The sequence below is a fragment of the Protopterus annectens genome, chromosome 13.part0, assembly GCF_019279795.1.
Source record: "Protopterus annectens isolate FY-2018-M chromosome 13.part0, PAN1.0, whole genome shotgun sequence".
Lineage (NCBI taxonomy): Eukaryota > Metazoa > Chordata > Ceratodontiformes > Protopteridae > Protopterus > Protopterus annectens.
The window spans coordinates 1274433664-1274453769 of NC_056747.1; the positions used below are offsets into that span (position 1 = coordinate 1274433664).

A 20106-nucleotide genomic window follows, 5' to 3' on the forward strand; every position below is an offset into this window, starting at 1 on the left:
TTGGAGTCTCCCTCCCCAAATACATATTTCAGTAAAGGAGAGGTCTCCCCCAAATTCCCTCCAGATAACACCATGAGCCAATACCCCAGAAGCCTGAATAGAGTGTTGTCAACCCCCCAAAACCCCAAAGTAGGCATCACTAAAGTAAAGGCCCTCTTGTACACTCCATACCTGTCCCCACTGCCACAAAGAGGGACATCCCAAGGGATGCACAGGCTATCCATCCTTCAAACTGAGCATCCAGGATGATGGGATAGGTTAGTGAAGTGTGTCTGTGACTCTGGGAAGCTCTCTATAACAGCTATGAACTATATGGCACATATGACCAAGTTTCAAAGAGAACTGGCAGAAAAAGCTGCAGATAGTGTGAAACAGTTGCCTGTGGGTAACTTAATGACCCAATTAGAAACCTAGAAGGTAACTGGTCACTGCTGCTAAGCTGTATGGGTTATATTCTGCCAAGGATAAAACAGCCAGCCAGCATGTAAAGCTTCAGGGCACCTTCCATGCTCCCATACTATTAGCTCGAGCTTTCCTGCTGCTGAAGGCACTGGTCCTCTGCAGGCTTTTGAGGATTGCTGCTCCATTACTGGACACATAAGTTCCCTTTGTAGAAAAAAGACTTCTGCTTTAAATGTTTATTGTTAATCTTTATTTTCCTGGTTTAGGAAAGCTATTTTTTGACTAGGAGTTTGTGTTGTAACTGTCTGTCATGAGACTTAACTGTACATTAAAACAGGAGTGCACTTTTTTCTGTCAGTTTAAAAGTTGTTTAAAACATTCTAAAAGTACTTTTTCTGTGGAGAAACTGTTTATTTTGCTTTTGGGGGCAGGGAAGTGTTTTTTGGGACTTTGAGGTTTTACCAACTTGTGCTGATTTGTTTCCCTGGAAAAAAGGCACCATTTCTGACTTGACCATGGAATAAACTACTGGTCCTGTAGTTTTTCTTAAAGTCACAGAAAGAAAATGTTAAAAAACAGACTTTCCCACCACAGCAGGCTAGTAATTTCCCTCATCTGCGGGGGGGGTGACACTGCTGTGGCCATAGCTGGTTCCTCAGCCCACTCATCCTTTACCCAGAATCCCTCTGGTGTAGCACCTACAGCCACTATGGACCAGGGGTTAGCCATGTACTCTGCAGCTCTTGGGGTCCCATCAATGGGCAAGAGAGCAGGGAAGTCTTCTCTGTCTAGTCAGAATGTTGTGTCCATCCCTGGGGGAGCTGCTATCACCATTAACAACCCTAGTGGCCCCATTTTTCCATTCAAAAAGAAACAAAGAACTAAACATGCATCGTCTTCTGCTCCTATTTCCCCTGCACAGGAGTAGTTTACTAGATCTGACTCAGAGTCTAATTCAGGCTATCAATCCTTCTTATAATGTGGTTTCTGGTAAAAGTAAAATGGATGCCTCTTTTCCCAGACAGATTCAAGATTCTGAATTTGGACAGGAAGATGAAGGGACAGGTGCAGTGTCTTATTCTTGGATTTCTGATTCAGATTCAGAGGAGAGCAGAGTATCTGATTCTCCCTGTGAGAGTTTCTGTTTCTCTGAAACTATGTCCATAATGTAACAAAATAACCAGAGAAAGAGACTACAACAAACTGTGGCCGATAAACTTAGTTGATAAAACAAACAGCAGAAACGTTTTAATAGTTTAATATAAAAAAACCTGAAAGCTATTATCTTGGTTTATTTTTATATTAAATTATTAAAATGTTTCTGCTGTTCATTTTATTGTTTTATCATCTATGTCCATAATGTGCCAGTGTTTTCAGTGGAAGAACCCTGAGGTTTGTTAGCTCCTCAGGAAATACTGTCAGCTGTTACAAATGGAATTTCCAGAGCCTTCGTGCATTCCCCCCCAGTGCTATCGGCAATGGAGCATGTCTGTGTAGTACTGCCTACAGTTTCCCCCCTAAAAAGGCAGGTAGGTTACATAAAGTTCATCAGTCTTTTAAGTTTTTATAAACCCATCCCAAAACTGATCAACAGCAGTAGCTTTTTCATAGGTGAATACTAAGCTAACTGTACTCAAGGGCCATTTTAAGCCTAACCGATAACTCGAGGTCAGAATCAAACCCTACACCTTGTATCTATAAAGTAAGGACTTTAACCATTTTGACTAACCCTCCCTTCCCTAAAATGTTACCTTCCCTCAGGGCACCTGGATTTGAACAGAGACCTCTTGACCAGTAATCAAATGCTTTACCATTCAGCTATACCCTCATTTCAACCTCGCTAATCCTACTGCTGCTAAACCTTTAGTTAATTCCAATCCTACACTTTCTGACAAGGTTAGGAAAATGATAGATGTGGGGAAAAAAGTCTACACTTCTGCAACTCTGATTTATGAATTTTGAATTGTTAGGCTCACATGATAACATTTATTCTAACTTATGAACGCATGAGGAATATTTTATCTGCAGTTTCTTCTTGTGAGGAAAAACCTGCTCTAAATGGTTTAGTATCTTCCATCTCATGAGTCACAAGTAAGTGCATATATGACTCTATTTATACTGCTTCCAGGGCTATGACCACTGTTACTGTTTTTGAAGAGTTTTGCTTGGCTGCATTCTAAGAACCTCTGAGATGATGTGGAAAGATGTGATCTTAAATTCTTCTTTTGATAGGGATTTAGTTTTTGGTTCCTCTTCTACTGAGGTTATCAAATAGTGTTAATGAGAGGAGTATGCTGATACAGGGAATCTCTGAAAGTTTTCAGACCTCCTTTTCCAAAATTTTCAAGGGGTTTCCTAACATCCTGTCCAGTTTTGGCAAATAAAGTAACAATCTCAGAAAAATGTTAGTAAACAGATGTTTAAGAAGCTGTGGGAAGGGAGTCCCAAAAAGCAGACAGGAACTCCCCAAAACAAAGGACACTCCAACATGTCATAATGACTATTTAAAGAATGGGCAAACCGTACATCAGTACCCTGATTGGAGAGCGAGCGCTCTCCAGCAGGGTATTAATGTATAAGTAATGGGCTTCCTGTACATCAGTACCCTGATTGGAGAACAAGAGTTCTTCAGCAGGGGATTAATGTACAAGTAATGCCTGCTGAAAAATGAGTCCGCCACTTCACAGCAGCATATCAAGCTTCTTTTGTTGTTTAGCGAGTGTAAAAAAAATAAACAGAAAAAAGTGTGTGTGTGTGTGTGTGTGTGTGTGTGTGTGTGTGTGTGTGTGTATGTGTATGAGTGTGTTTGTTTCCGTCTGCATGTGAGTGAATGTGTGTATGAAAGGAGAGGAGACTCTGTATGTGAGAGATTGCGAGAGTAAGAGCGATCTTGTGGGAGTGAACACATGTATGAAAGCAGAGAAGACTGTGGGTGTGAGACTGAGAGAGAGAGAGAGAGAGAGTGAAAGTGGTCTTATGTGCATAGCTCTCAACCATCCAACTTTTCGCAGAATGTCCAGACTTTTGCCTCATACTTTTTGTCTGTTCCTCATAAAATTTGTGTTTTTTGATGCAAAATGCTTCCTCCAACATCATTAATATATACTACAGAAAATCTGAAATATTAGGCAGAGGAACTATTTTACATTAGAAATATATAAAAAAATATAGTACTTAAAAAAATAAGTAAAACACAACAATTTCACAGAGAGCCCATTCTGTATGTGCAGTAATGCCCTCCAGGGTATGTGTTAATGTGTAACTAATGCCCTTCCAGGGCAGGCATTTATTACACATTAACACACGCCCTGTTGAGCATTATTGCTTATTTACGGGACCATGTCATCACCCCCCCCAACCCTGTAAGTCCCTTATCCCTTCTAGAAAGTCTGAATCTCCACCTCTCTCTTTTATCAACAGATAGTTTCTAACAAATGGGTTCTGCACTTCATTCATCAAAGTTACAGATGGCAGTAGAAGAAAATTATTCCTTTTCAGGAGGTCATTCCTCATCCACCATACCAGAAGAGACTCCTCTGTGTTTCTATGTCTTGCAACATATGTTGTGTTAGTGAATAACAGAGCCAGTTCTTTCCCTCCCATTTGAGAAATAATTTTATTCAAGGATGTGTTTGGTGCCAAGAAAGAAAATGCTTGAAGACCAGATCTGGATCTTTCTTTGGTGATAATGCCCAAATTCAAAATGCTGTCACTTTACAACCTGTTTCCTCCTCTTCCTCATATAATTTTCTGATAATGCTAGATTTAGAAGATGTTTATTATCACGTGCCTATACATCCAGATATCAGGTGTTTTTAAGATTTTGTGTGTCTGAATCATATCATCCGTTCTCTGTATTATAGTTTGAACTCTCCACCACAACAAGAGTGCTCACAAGGTGTCTAACTCCAATTATAGCTCATTGCAGGCTACAGAGTAACCACATTTTTCCATATTTAGATGACTTGCTTATCTTTGCAGAGACTTTTTCAAAATGCCAAGAATCTCTCACTTGTGTGAAAGATCTCTTTCACAAGCTAGGATTCCAAGAAAACATTCAAAACTCTTTTTGACTCCATCAACCAGGAATATGTTCCTGTGGTGTCTCCAAGACACTCCAGTTCAAAGAGAAAAAAATAGATATAGATCTATATCTATTTCTAGAGGTTTCCACTCAGACTTTGGTCTTTGAGAGGGAATACCTCAGGATTTTGAGTCCCATGGTATCTATAATTTTCATGACCCCCCCCACCGGCAAGGCTCCACATGAAAAAGATACAATGGTATCGGAAGCCTCTTTGGTCCCAGTACCAACACCCATTGTCTTTTCAAATAGTGCTGATAAATCACTAGATGGAGACTGCAAATATCTCTAAATCCAGGCTCTCCAAAGCATTCTGCCACCACAGATGTGTTAGACTTTGCTTGGGGAGCAGTTTCAGGAGGTACAAAAGTGCATGGTATCTGGGATGCCAAGGACAGACACAAGCGCATAAGTATAAGAGGTGGTTGCTCTAACCAAGAGACTGACTCTGAATTACCTTTGGTCTCCTGCTCCTCTTTGAGTTGTTACAACCTCTGAAGATTCAAAAAGAATCTGCCAAAATAATTTTTGTGACCCTCTTCTGGCCCAGATGACAGTGGTTCTCCCTTCTTTTGGAAATAACCAGGGCAATTACCGCAAGCTTCCACACAGAACAGATCTCCTCACACTATAACAGTTGTTTCATACACCCCAACCCCAATCAGCTTCAACTGACTGCCTGGTTGATAGGAAATTCCCTTTAGACACCTGTTTACTAAGGCTATGCAGTGGGTACTGATGGAGGTAAGAAAGCCTGCTCTAGTTGGTGCCAACAACATAACCAACACTCATTCAGAGCGAGTGTTTCTCTGTTTTTACAATATTTGTGTGATTACTATTCTATGGTAATTCTTACTGCTCCATCAAGGTTCATTTATCGGCCATTTCAGCATGTCTCCCTATTTATCCACCTGTCTCAATGCATTCTCATGGGAAGATCTTTTTGAAAGGGGTTTTATATGAGTCCTTCAAAAATGGTGACTCCGCCTTGGAATCTTAATTTTGTTAGAGAAGTTAACACTTGCTGCATTCGAACCAGCTCATCAGACTGACTTGAGGTCCTTAAAATGGAAACCTGTTTTTCTGATTGCTCTGTCCTGTGCAAGAAGGGTATTTGAGTTTCAAGCTCTTTTGGTGAGTCAATCCTTTCTCATTTTCCACAGGGACAGGGTTCCTTGAGAACTAATCCTTTTTTTATGCCTAAAGTGGTATCCAACCTTTCTTTAAGCCAAACCATCCATGTCCCCATTTTTATTACTGAATCTAAAAACGAAGGATAAAGGATATTCATCTTCAGATCAGTTTGTTCATTTCTTGTGAAGGTAAGAAGAAGGAACAACCTGTGTCAAACCAATTTCCAAATGGTGGTCTCAAGGTATTACCTTTTGTCATTCTTACTACAGCAAAACTATTCCAGACAGGGTCAAGGCCCACTCTACCAGGCCTTTCCCTCATGTATGGCTTTTTCGAAAGGGTTGGATTCCAGATGAATTCTAGAAGTAGCAACTTGGTCCTCTGTGCATACTTTTACAAACCACTATAAGCTTGATTCATTCTCTCGGTCTAGATCAGGCTTTGATAGGACCATTCTCCAGGGGCACCTAGACTCTTCTCATCCCACCTTCCAAATGTAGTTAGCTAAGGTAATCTACTCATATAGATAAGGTTACTGCAGCAGTGATCAATACATTGAACATAGTACAGTTGTGTAACGAAACTTAGCATAACAGAAGATGTTTGAGTAATCACTGCGGCAATAGGCACTCCTTCCCACTGTCCCCATTGTTTTTGATGTGTTGTTTATGTCAGGATTCATAGGTTCATAGATTAGTACTAGGCTAACTACCCTTGCGAGCCATTTTAAGCCTAGCCAATTATCCCTTGTGAGACTCAAACCCTGCACCTTGTGTTTGTAAGGCAAACACCTGAACCATTAGGCCACACTCCCAACCCCCTAGTGTCTGCAATTGTCGTATTGCATGACCTGCACCTTCTGAGATCCTGGCAATTAATCAAGCGGAGAGTGAGGGAACACTGACATTTTATGGTGTGGCAGCTATCTGGCTTAACTTTCTTTGAAAGCATAGCCAGTGAAAACAAGGCCTATGTGTGGAAAAAGCCACCCTTGCAGGGGGCACCAGGATTTAAACAAGGGACCTCTTGATCTGCAGTCAAATGCTCTACCACTGAGCTATACCCCCATTTGATGCAGCAGGATGTGGACATTTATTTTTTGTTGTTCCTAACATTGTCCTCTTAGGGCTAAGCCATGAAGTCTCTGAAGGGCATGGTGCTCAAACCTGTGTTTTTAGGCAGGTTTGGGCACTTGGAAAGTGCCCTGAAGCTTTGGACACTGGCCAACTGTTATATCCTTTGCCAGATATAAACCATATAGCTAAGGCTACTGCAGCAGTGATCATTTGTAAATCTACTATTATGGTAAGCTTACTTACACAACAGTGCTTTATATTTCTTGGATGTCCGTAGACAACTTCTTTTTTATTTACATCATACAAAGGATTTTAGGCATGATGATCAGTTGTTTAGCTTCCTTTCTTCAATCAAGAAAGGCCAAAAGGTGTCAAAACTGCTATAGCTAGGTGGTTATGTGATTGAATTGAATATTTCTACTCCTTAGAAGGGAAAACCATGATTTCCAGACTGAGAGCACAGTCTATTAGAGCTCAGGCTACTTCAGCTGTGTTTCTTCAGAATGTCCCCTTAGAAGATATTGCAGCAGCAGGTACACTGTCAACCTTACATACGTTCCTTAAATATTATAGTTTGATCATGCTTTCTAGGCTTGGACCTCCACTGGAGTTACCACTCACAAATACTTGCTGGTGCAGGCCACCCAAGGTTAGCTAAGGATTCTGTCCTTATGTTACAGTGTCTGGACAGAGACCAGAACAAATATGTAAGTTATATACTAGATTTGTTTGGTCTGTGTATTGACACTGGAACAATTCCACCCACTTTCCCTTCTTAACTTTTTATATCTTCAGGATTCCGAGCACATTTCATACTTGTGGTGGGCATGTATATTTTGGTTATGTTAATTTTTGTGGCTAGCTATTTTCATTCAATCCGATGTGTCTCCTCAGGGCATGGTATTATGGGATATGAAGAGATTTGTTGTCAAAAGAAAAGGAGCCAAGGTGAGTAGTTCTTATGTTGCAGTGTCCCAGAAGATACCAGACAAATCTATTGTTCTGTTAAGTAAATAATTTATGTTTTTCTCCTCCCTGTCTAGAATCTCAATCAGAAATCATCTCGTTTATGGGTACATTGAATTCTATGGATGCATTTTTCATATGGCCTGAAGTGAGTATCTCTATCCACAAGGAGATACAAAGAGATAACAGGGCTACCTGACACAAACTGGCTTTATTAGGCACTTAAACCAGTAGTCACCCTCTTAAACCAGTCTGCTTTATGAGACATGGGTAAGAGGCTGCTAGGCAGAGAATTTATATAACTTGGTTGGGCTATTGGTTCCTTATTTACATCTAATCAAAATGGAAAAATTGTTTCTGTAGTGTAGGTAAGTATTAGGCTAGCTGCCCTTGGAGGCTATTTTAAGCCTAGCCAGGTTTGCTGCAGATGAGAATTGAACATTGTACGTTACATTTATGAAGCAAACACCTTAAACATTGTACCACTCTCCAAGCATCATTTTTTTTTTATGGGAAGTCAGTGTTACTAGATAAACATACAGTACAAAATGTATACATCTTTTACATTAGAGAGGGTGCCCTTAAATCAAAGAGATCAAGTCTTTCATTTGAAACTATTTCTAGTATCAAAAACAGGACAAGTCGTAAAAAGCTTTAGGGGAAACAATTTCATAAATACAACTTTTTACAGGATGGTGACTGAAAATTTAATTTCATACAGCAAATTTCTTACATGGCAATTGTGGACAAGAAAGATATATTTATTTATATTCCAATGAGACCTTCTCAAAAAAAATGTCAGGTTTCAAATATCTTAATGCCATTTTCAGTTTTCATTTCTGTTATTTAAGCTACCACAGTCCCCAGAGTTTCTGCCAAAGGTTTAGTTGCAGTGTTTGCACATCTAAGAAAGTAAACGTTTTCACTTTCTCATTGTTTGATAGTGGCAAAGACAACAGATTGTTGCATTCGGAGCCTGGGTAAAGCAACAAATTACAAAAAACATTTTATGATTTCCTCTGCATGTCCTCCAGTTTCCTCCCACATTCCAAAGACATGCAGTAGGTGGATTGGACACTAAATTAGCCGTAGGTATGAGTCTTCTTCTTCTTTTGGCTGTTCCTGTTAGGGGTCACAACAGCAGATCATCTGTTTCCATTTCTTCCTGTCCTCTGCATCTTGCTCTTTCACACCAACCACCTGCATGTCCTCTCTCACCACATCCATAAACCTTATCTTAGGCCTACCTCTTTTCCTGTTACCTGGCAGCTTCATCCTTAGCATCTTTTTCCCACCTCAGCACATGTACAAACCAACATAATCTTGCCTCTCTGGCTTTGTCTCCAAACCTTCCAACCTGGGCTGACCTTCTAATATACTTATTCCTAATCCTGTTCATCCTCGTCACACCCAGTGCAAATCTTAACATCTTTAACTCTGCCACGTCAAGCGCTGACTCCTGCCTTTTTGTCAGTGCCATAGGTATGAGTGTACCTGTGTATATGCAGCATAGAAGAACAACCACGACAGAACAAGTCACCCTGACATGGCAGTGTGAACACTGGCTCTATATGATTGTCACTATTGAACTGACACCCTAACCCTATGTGCAAAATGAGAAAAAGGGGTTGTGGATAGACAAACAGATGGATGGGTGGATAGATATTTATGACTTCTTCAAAATCTACAACTTTTTCAGAGGCAGTCATAGATGCAGTCCTCCAAAAGGTTCTTTTTACACAAGGTAAACCAGTGATGGTTCAGATAATCTTGACAAACTTTACCTAACATCAAGAGAACACAGCAAGACAGTTAACATGTTCTAGAAACAAATGTCTTCTTCCATGTTCCTGTTACTTCATGCAAAACATCACATAAAGAAAAATTAGTGGTACTACAAAAATCTATAGAATCTGGGCAAGAATCCACTAGAAAGAATGATTCCTCTTCTATAATAAAAGAACGGATTCCTAAGGTGGACAGACATAGTAACATTTCCACTGAAATAATACTTCTTTCTCATTGAGACATTCAGTGTGTTCAGCAACAGAGTCCGGGTTACATCTGGGAAGCCCACATCAGCAACGTGTTACTACAAAGCAACTGGTATCAGCAGAAGTGTCTTTGCATCACTTTAAAATAACTGAAAGCAATGCACAGGACTATTACATTTTTTTAAAGACGGTTTTCAGCCAAGACATTTGTAAGTCATGGCAAGCAACTAGATGGCTATATATAAACAAACAAGAAGGAACTAAATGTGAAGGTGGCAATCAAAATCTGGGAGACAGCTTTGCAGTTCAAACTGCATCTTTCAGCAACCCATGTTCCAGTTCTATAGAGTCAATTGGCAGATGCCCTGTGTGACATGGATATCCCACCTCTGCGCCAGTAATCAAGGAGCCTCAGTCCTCACCACTGGCATCTCTGGGGGGACATTCCCTGGGAGGATAACAGGTACACACAAATATTTCCAGATGCAGCTCTGTGCATCAAGTGCAACTTCCCTTAGGAGCACACAGAAACAACAGTCAGCCCGGGGCTGCTTCCTCTCTCTTTCTCCAGAACCCCAATAAGACTCCACACTGGCACAGCTATAGAGCTGAGTCCTTAACCAGGGTTCAAAGCTATGTCCTGCAACACTCTCTCTGTCTAACCAGTGCATTGTGTCCCTGCCCAAGTAGCTGACACACAGTCTTTGAGATCTGATTTACACACACACAGACACACACCTGGGAAAAGCGGGTATAGGTTTACTAGCTATGCCCCCTCTTGCCCAAACTGTAAGGTAGTTTTTGCTGCCACCAGCACCCTTCTTCCAGCTACCTTAAGGCCCTTACGAAGGTGCCCAATATACTGAGTTTAATTAATATTAGTACAAATGATAATTTGACCAAGAGCAAGTCTGTTAGGAGTGGCCCACATAGTGTCACCAAATAAATATGCAAGTACTCGCAAAACTTAAATATAAATACAAGGATCAGCCACAATGAAAGGCTTAAATATATTTAATAATAAATAATAAAAGAACGAGAAAATAGTAAGTATATTCACAGTGACATCAGAGTTCAACACACAGGAAATATTTAAAACAACATTGAAGGACAGACTCAAACAAATAAAGAAAAATAATATCTAAACCATGCTTCACTATATTCCTGACTGAATGTAAGAGAATTATACTATTCCCTAGTAACTTACTTAATAAAGCAAGGCAGTTGATGTGGTGAATGATTCTTGTTCTCAGGTCCAAGGCAGAATACAGAATGCTCTGCCTCACCAAGATACTTCTCAAAATAATATGTAAAATATTACTGCTGGGATAGCTTACAGAATGACATAATTTCTGGTAATCTGACTTCTAGTTCTCATGCAAACCCCCATTGCTTGCACTTAGCATCTACCTGTAAAAATACATAGACTAGGGCTTTTGCTCAGATCTTTGGCAGGTGCTGGAAGTCATAAAACAATTGCATTCCTTCATGCTTTCAGAGTACCAATTTGTTCACCCCAAAGACAATGCAGAATGGTTCCTAGTACAGACTTTGTATCTCTGGCTGCATTTGAAACCGCTGAGATAGCATCTTCATGGCCTAGCCTATACACTGATTTAATTTCAGATATTTTTTCTAAAGTTTGCTGGACTGAAGTTAACCCTCTAGTTTCCTCTGTTGACATATACATTTAAACACTTATAATAGTGCATGTACATTTCTGTTCTCTTGCAGTAAGGCGCACTGTGGATACATTTTAAACACAAGCACTTCACAAATACCTTTTCAACACAAACATCTGTATAAAGCAGTTTGATATACACATGACATACAGTTCTAATACATTTGTAACCCAAGCATCTTATATAATTTAGTTTGATATTCACAGATGAGATATAATTATTTATAAAATTCCAGCTGGCTGTGCTGGCAGTACCTCCTTTTGTCACACCCTGTACATAAACATAATAGTAGCTTACAAGCAAACGCTGGGTCTGCACATCTTTTAAGATAATGTACAAAGGCAGCGCCTTCTGCAGATACATCTGTGTACACCACATTGCAAGTGTGAAGTAAAAAACCTTTGTTCTGTCATTCCTTACGGCACAGTGTGGAAAACAGATGCTATCTTGCTAAGGTGACCTCTGGCCTACTAAAATAAAGTAGGACAAGGCCATTCTAATTCTGACAGCTTTTTGTTTACCGAGAAAACTATGATATTTTGTACTAATGAGCCCAGTTACTCACCTACCAAAGTTGTTACTTCTAAACATAGCTGACACAACAAAAGGGGGACATTGTTTCATCCCAGTATCAAAGCTGTGAATCTGTCAGCAAGAATGGTATAACTTTTATTCATATCAGTAAATATTTTTTTCTTTTAGATGTTATATGTCTAAAGGTTATTGACACTTAACTGGCATAGAGTGCCAGGTATAGTCTATGACAGAAGAATGACAAAGAAGCTGAAAAGTACAGTGTACAAGACTGTGGTGCGACTAGTACTACTGTATGGTATAGAAACCTGGGCAGTAAAGGCAGAACAGTTGAAGAAGTTAGAGGTGATGGAAATGAAGTGCCTGAGAAGGGTGGTAGGATGCACACTGTGGGACAGATGAAGAAATGAGAGCATCAGAGCAGAAGCCAAAGTAGCTCCAACTGCAGAAAAGATCAAAGAGAACAGATTTCGGTGGTTTGAACATGTGCAGGAAAGCAGAAGACAATCTGGTGAGGAAGATTTGGGACAAACAGGAAGAAGGTAAGAGGAAGTGAGGATGTCCAACAAAGAGGTGGATGGATTGTATGAAAGAAGATCTGCGACAGTCAGGCATGAGTGTTGAAGAAGGCAGGAGTGTGGCACTGAATCGAGACAGCTGGTGTCAGTTAACACGATACCCCAACCCCATGTAGAAAAATGGGAAAAAGGGGCTGATGATGATGATGTCTGAAGGTGGCAAAATGACTACAAAAAGCATTTTTTTATTTTTTGATCATTTTTTACCAGCCCAGCCCCAGTCCCCACTGCTGCCAATGCCCTCAGTGCTCCCAGTGCCCCAAATCCACACTGGGTCTACCAGCCATTCTCCTATCCCCCTGACTTATTCTGATGTTGCTGGGATTAGTCATGGATCTTAATGGTGTCATGGGAGCTGGACGATCTATGCTTTTGTCTGGTGTTTTTTTTTTTTTTTTTTTTATGCCCTACCCACTTTCTCTTTCCCAGTACCTCATACTCATTGATTATGTCCAAGGTAACTCCCCTCCTTGGACCATGCCTCCTTTTAGGGAACATCACCAAAAGGTGATCTCCCCTACAGGATGGGTATGCTCGTCCCTCCCTACCATTCTTTCAGTCACCTGATCCATTAATAAAACCATGGTCATCTGGGACATACTCTGGGTTAGACTACAAAAATAATCTGCTCAGAAGTGGAAGACACGTGCCACGGACTCCACGGACTATATCATAATGCGTGGATCATTTTCATTATCCCAGTCAGAGATTATTGTACTATTTAAATTTATTTTATTTTTTATAAACATATTCATCTATTAAAGTTCAGGTATCTGCAAGTCTGCTTTCTTACTAACATTTCCATTTCCTGCAAAGCATACCTCAATAAAAGCTTTCCTCAAAGAATTTCTACATTGAAGATCTCCCAATAGACACATTTCTCCCTTTTGAGATTTAAATTTTGTGTTGTTTATTTTACCATCTTTTGAACCTGCAGAAACTGCAGAGGTAAAAAAATATTTCCAGGAAAGCATTTTTCTTGCAGCTTTTATGTCTGGTAGAGGACTTTTAGAGTTGCATACCCCAGTGTAAATCTCTTTGTTTGATTTTCCATAGCAAAAGACTTTCACTCAAGACTAACCTATCTTTCCTGGCCAAAGGGGTATCAGATATATTTCCTAAGCAGTCTAATCAACTGTCAGTCTTTAAACAGATTATCAAAATGTTGGTGAGCATCCTTTACCCTTATTGGATATATACAGGCAACTTAAATACTGTACTAGAAGAAGCAAAGAAATAAAAAAAAACATTGGTCATCTGTTTGCTTCATTGAAGAAAGAGAAAGAAGTAATACCAGTTGGTAAGCTGACTTTTCCTAAATGGTTGACACAAGGCATTGCATTTTGTTGTGGCAGATACAATAAACCTTTGCGCAACACAGTTAAAAGCATATTCTGTAACGGTAGCAGCAATGGCAGCAAAATATTTTAGCAATTATTGCCCAAGATATTTTAGATTTTGCAGATAATTCTCAGTCCATGTATTCACTGAACACTACAAACTGGATGCAAAGACTAGATAAAGATAACAGATAAGTATCGCACTAGTATTATGCTAGCTGCCCCTGTGGGACACTTTAAGTTTACCAATTATCCTTTCAAAGGTGAAAATCAAATGCTGTATCTTGTGACGGTGCGGTAAACACCTTAACCCTTATATGATCCCCCAACTTATAGGTCAAGGTTTCACATGGCTAGGCTGCTAAGAATCCAGTTACTGCCCACCTTCCTTGAGTATGAAAGCATTGCTTGAGAATATTCCCTAATTTTATTATTTACTGTAAGAATGAGCTTCTACAAAGAGTACAGAACAGTTGTGTGTAAGTAAGCTTACTCTAAGAGAACATCTTCCAGGATTTGTCTTTCTAACAGTAAAAGTATTGTAAATCAGGCTCATTGAATTATTGTACGTATCGTGTTATTTCACAGTTACTCCTTTTAGTATATTTGTAGAATTTCATAATTGTTAAGATGGTAAGTTGTCATAATTTCCTGTGGGGCTAAACTGCTAAAAGAGCAAAATTACGACTTGTAGCAATGCTGACTATATATGACACAACGTAATGATGGTGCTCTACAATTTTGGTGTGGGATCAACTAAAACTTTCGTAGGGAATACATAACAAGTTCAGTAATTTGGCAATAACTACAATATTGTGATTAGTTGGCACCACTCCTCAAACATCTTCTGCCGTGATACTTTTACTCATAAATAGTTGTGCTTTACTTGACTGAAGCAGGCCTGGCTACTGCTGGAGCACATGTACCTATATCAGAAGTAATATATTAAATGCCTATAACTTAGGGAAGGCTATCTGGTCAGTGACTGGGCAGCATGATTGCATCCTTACATCTCATTTACCTTTGTGCACCAATTTCTTAAACAAAGACGACAAAGCAGGAACAAATGGATGTGTTCCACACAAACTGGAGTTATTCATGGACACCTTAAGTGACTAGATAACTTTTCTACATGATGTTTTCTCACCACTGTCTCATCTCAGAGCTGTGTCTGGTGTCAGACAGACCCCATCATAGGTTCATAAATGAGTACTAGGCTAGCTGTCCTTGTGGGCCATTTTAAAACTAGCCAATTTCCCTTTAAAAGTTAAGAGTCAAATCCTGTACCTTGTGACTGCCTGGTAAACACATTAATTATTTTACCAGCCCCAAACCCCAGCTGAAGAATGAATGAAATTGAAAGGGAATTAGGGGTAATACTGATTGGTTTAACTCTGGAATTAAAACTCACTCTTGTATACAAAATATGCTGAAAACCACATGACATGCTTTTCACATTAAATAAACAATTTTCAGAAATTTTAAGAATTACCCATAATCTCAAGAAACACACAAGATGTGTCCTTCTTACATGTAGTGTGTTTAAAGAAACTTGAAATGGTATGTGTTCACAGTTACTCTATCAAAAATCAGAGAAACAATCGATAGTTTGGTGTTACTAGGCTAATGACCACTAGGGCCTTTACAAGTCTAGTCACACATCCCAAACTGTTTAGGTACCGAGTATCATGGCAATCTGTACAGGGGGGAGGGGCATGTTAGAAAGGAGGTAACTAAGGATTTTTTTTGGGGGGGTGTTACTTAGGATAATACTTCTCTTATTGAAGGCCTCTGTCTATAAGGGACAGGGAGCCCAGACAGCGGGTAAATTTATGATTCCCATCCACTTGTCAAGGTTTTGTTTGAATAGTGTCAGGGATGAACTCCGTTTACATGGATGGGGAGACTATTCCACAGTGCAGGAATCCTTTGGGATACATATCTGTCTCTCCAGCTTGTTCTGTTTATGTCAGAAGCAAAGTTCAGATCCATGGATCTAGCGTATCTGTGGTGCTGTTTGTCTTGTGCATGTGCAGCTGATCCATCAGGCTGGGTCTGAGGAAGCCCTGTAAGCTAGGTAAAGTGCTACTTTGTCCATAAACTAAAAATGTCCTTATTCTATAGTTTTGTAGGAAAGGATTGTAGCCATTGTGCAGTGTTGGTTTACACTTATATTAAAATATCTTCTTTTCATATATATGTTCTGCATTTTGTTTTGTTTGGATCATAATGCCATTTGAGTATGATTTAACTGATGAACTTTTTCACTAAAATCTCTGCTTTGTGACTGGCTGACAAGAGAAGAGGTTTTGTTCTTCAAATGTGACATTTGCAGACATGGTTGATGATGAGTGCAGATCGCTGGAAGGTAAGCTGGTAGGTGAGGACAAGATGGAGGATCTACCACAACTTTCCATTCCAGGGGGGAGAGATGAAAATATAAACACTCTGCAAGTGAACCCCTAGTGGGCATTTTGTGCAAATGCAACCTTTGAACAAGGGAGAAGGGCGCCCAAAGGTATCATTGTGATGTGTGCTGTGTGGGACAAAATAGGGAGATGGTGTTAGGAACTTCATCCTTTGCACACCGAGCCTCACTCTTTGCAGCTTTCCAGAGATGCAGCATTCTCTTCTCCTCCTAAGTAGGTCACAGTGACCCTGAGCCAGCTCCGGAAACATACTGATAACCAAAGAAGCCATGTTCCATAGCTGGAGAAGTCCTTCACCTCAAAGTACACACCAAAAGGTTGTTATGTTAAATGCAACACACACTGGAGTGATGTATTGCAGATGCACTGACAGGAATGGAAGGGCAATAGCAGTCAGCTGGACCACATCTGTGAGTTTGTACTCAGTGTGGACAGGAGCACATGCACTATGAAGGATAAAAAGTATTCATTTAAAAAAAAAAAGACTTTGCATGATAACAGTCTTTTTACCTGAAGTGTGAAGCCTTTGTTTTACTCCCATCTTGAAGCTCATTATACTGTGGAGAAGGGGTACAGAGCCCTCCAAATGGGCACACAAAGAGAAATAAAAAGTGCTCCAAGAAACAGTTATTCCTGAAATCTGGTATGGTGAAAGACACTGAGGCTTGTTAAATTATGATGGGATCAGTTTTAACTGTAAATTCATAGTCAGGCATGGTGAAATACAGCTGGATAAGGTGCTGTTAATATTCTGAGATCATTTTAACAGTATATTCATTGAATCTAGAAGATGAAATGCAGTTAGATTAGTTGCATTTTAATTTATTATCTGAGATCACTTTCAACAGCACATTCTTGGAATCTGTCATTGTGAAATACAGATGAGTTACGTTTAATACACTCTCCGAGATCAGCTTTGATTGTTTGCATGACACTACTTGTACTGTTTGCTGTAAAGCGCTGAATTAACATACATCTGTATTTTTGAGTCAGTGTAGCTGTACCATGTACAGGGTCATATATCTGACTGTAAAACTTATAACTTACTGGCTTCCATGAAGCTTAATCAACATAACCATATAATAATAACTGACTTCTTCTAATTTTAAAGGGAGACCTATTCCATACTCTTGGAAGGCATTGTATCATATTGTATTTGCCATGTTTTTTTTCTTGCTGTTTGTATTTATTTTTACCATTGGGTTCCTTGATTGGATGCTAGCTTCCTGGTGTTTTGCTCCAGACATAGAATTTATACTAATACTTGCTCAGGCACTGTCTTATAGACCAAGTAGGTGTTACGTGTAAATAGCCTATAAAAACATAATACACATTTTCTGAAGCCTTTCAGAATACTGTAACCTCTCAGTTAACCAACACCCATGGGGATTGGTAGATGCCGGATAACTGTAGTTTATGGTTGCTTGAGAGTTACTATTAAAAATAGGCCTGACCAATACTGTACCCTGTACTATTTGTTTGGTTTGACTTGTTCTCAGGCTGGAAAGAGAGGGAATGCATTCCTAGCTTCCTTTTTAAAACTCTAAAACTCTAAAAATGTAAGGTATGTTTCTGCGGGGTCTATATTAGAACACTGAAGTTTCCAAACTTCGAGTGTTCTAATATCGAACCCTATTAATCGAAAATATAAAACATCGAACATACAGAACAGCAATTTTTTCCTAGGGAAAAAATTTGCTGTTCCAAAGCACATACACACAACACAAGCACACCCAAACAAACAGCAATCCACACACATACACCTAAACTCTTACACCTAACCCTACACTAAACTATACATACACCACTAACTATCCACTTACCTTAACCCAAACCCTAACCCTAAGGTCCGTCACTATCGCACAGTCTCCTCATCCGTGCCCTAACCCTAACTCACCTACCCCACCCTAATCCTCATGTCCACACAATCGCACACTTACCTGACCCGCGCCCTAACCCTAACTCACATAACCCGCCCTAAACCTCACGTCTACACAATCGCACACTTACCTGAACCCGACCCGTAACTTTCCACCACAGTGCTGAAAATACCAAAGCAACAGAAATGGGCAACCGAATTCTTTCCCTAGGAAAAAATTTGGTTTTCTGTTTTTTCGATATAACGGGTCAATATTAGAACACTCGAAGTTTTGAAACTTTGGTGTTCTAATATAGACCCTTTCTGCGGGGGAAAAACAGAAAGTGCAACACATGAAAATTGTACTGTATTTCTTCAATATTTTTTTGCCTGTTGCTTGAGAGTGCCAGTTGCTTGAGTTCCAGTTAACTGAGAGTTTACTGTAAATCAAAACTTGTAGCTCTCTGATTTTCCTAGTAAAGAAGAATTGTACCTTTTCATATTGTTTCATATTACTCGTCAAAAAGCTATAAAATGAAGCATTACATTCAATATTGGGTCAGATTACTAATGTATACATCAATACAGTGATTTCCCTAGTGTGACTAGATGTACTCTTCAGAATTAGATGGTCAACAAAATGTGCTTTTGTGAATCTGGTGCGCACACAGTGTTCAAGGCTACATATTTTGCCTAACATTGTCCCTATATCTTTAATGATCATCCCATTTTTCTAAGACTTGAGCATTTACTTTATGAAGTTAAGTTATGCCTTTTTTGTCAACTCTAATGCTTCCACATTTGCTGACAATGAAACTGAGGTTCTTATGCACCAGCTATGTATTTTTTGTAGACTGTCTTGGAGAACTTCAGTATCTTTCATTGAAGTTATTACATTACACTGTTTTGCAATCATCAACATATCTGTAATCTGTAGCCATTTCTCACTTTTATATCTATCCCTTTACTCTGTCTCCTACCGACTGTTAAGGGGTGACCTATGCCTGACCTACAAGGCACTCACAAATCCAACCTTGATGGAGCTGCTTCACATCCACAAGTCAAACAGCATGATGGCCACTCAATATAGGGATCTAAACATAATCAGCAAATCAAACAGAACATGCTGGATACACAGATATGTGTCTCAGAGATTGACCCTTCTTTGGAACAGGCTTCCTATCCACATAGGTCCATAGGTTTGTAGGTTGGTACTAGGCTATCGGCCCTAGGGCCTATACAAGCCTAGCCATAACAATTCCCTGGCTATTTCTTTCCACAGTATTTACTTCCCTGGACCCCTGTCTAGCAGGGTGACTGACATGATCCCTGGGGTGAATTTCCTTTCTCCCATCCAATCGTCAAGGATCCTTTTGAAGAGGGCCAAGGAGGTGCTCTGCTTGACATGTATGGGCAGTCTATTCCAGAGTCTGGGGAGTCTCTGGGTCAGGAACCTATCCCTCCAGCATGTTTTGTTTATTGTGATGACAAGGTTTAGATCCCTGGAGTGTGTGGCTCTGAGGGATTGGGATTTCTTTAAGTGTAGCATGTCCAACAGCTGTGGGTTTGACATGGCCTTGTATGTTAAGTAGAGATCACCTCTGAGTAGATGATATGTGACAGAGTATAGCTGGAGTTTTTTAAGGTGGTCAGCATAGGGCATCTGCTTTAGGCTTGTAATTCTTTTAGTGAGGTATTTCTGTGGCCTTTCCAGTTGTTGCAGATGTCTTGAGAGGCACATACCAAATGGGGTGTTGTATTCTATAATGGGTCTAATGAGGGATGAGTACAGTGGGACAGTGACCTCCTTTTTTTGGGATGAAAACCCTTAGTGGTGAAGTGTGCCACATAGAAGGATTTTCTGACTGTTGTGGCAATGTGGTTATCGAATTAAGCAGAGCCCTTCCCTGGACCTCTTCAAATGCAATTTGGATTAACTGATGAAGACTCACAAATTCACACCTGGGGTACTGACTGTATCCCTTATACACAGGCACAAATTCATGCCATCCTCTTGTCTCTAAGGACC

At 39.9% G+C, this 20106-nt stretch overlaps 1 protein-coding gene and 1 non-coding gene across 3 annotated transcripts in view; one reads left to right on the plus strand and one right to left on the minus strand.

Moving 5' to 3' along the window:
• The window catches only part of SRCIN1 (SRC kinase signaling inhibitor 1), a 2370959-nt gene that overhangs the window by 1797907 nt on the left and 552946 nt on the right, over positions 1 to 20106 (plus strand). The gene's annotated exons all lie outside the window — the stretch shown is intronic.
• Positions 6616 to 6687, minus strand: TRNAC-GCA. The gene has a single exon. It is a non-coding gene; the product is annotated as a tRNA-Cys (tRNA).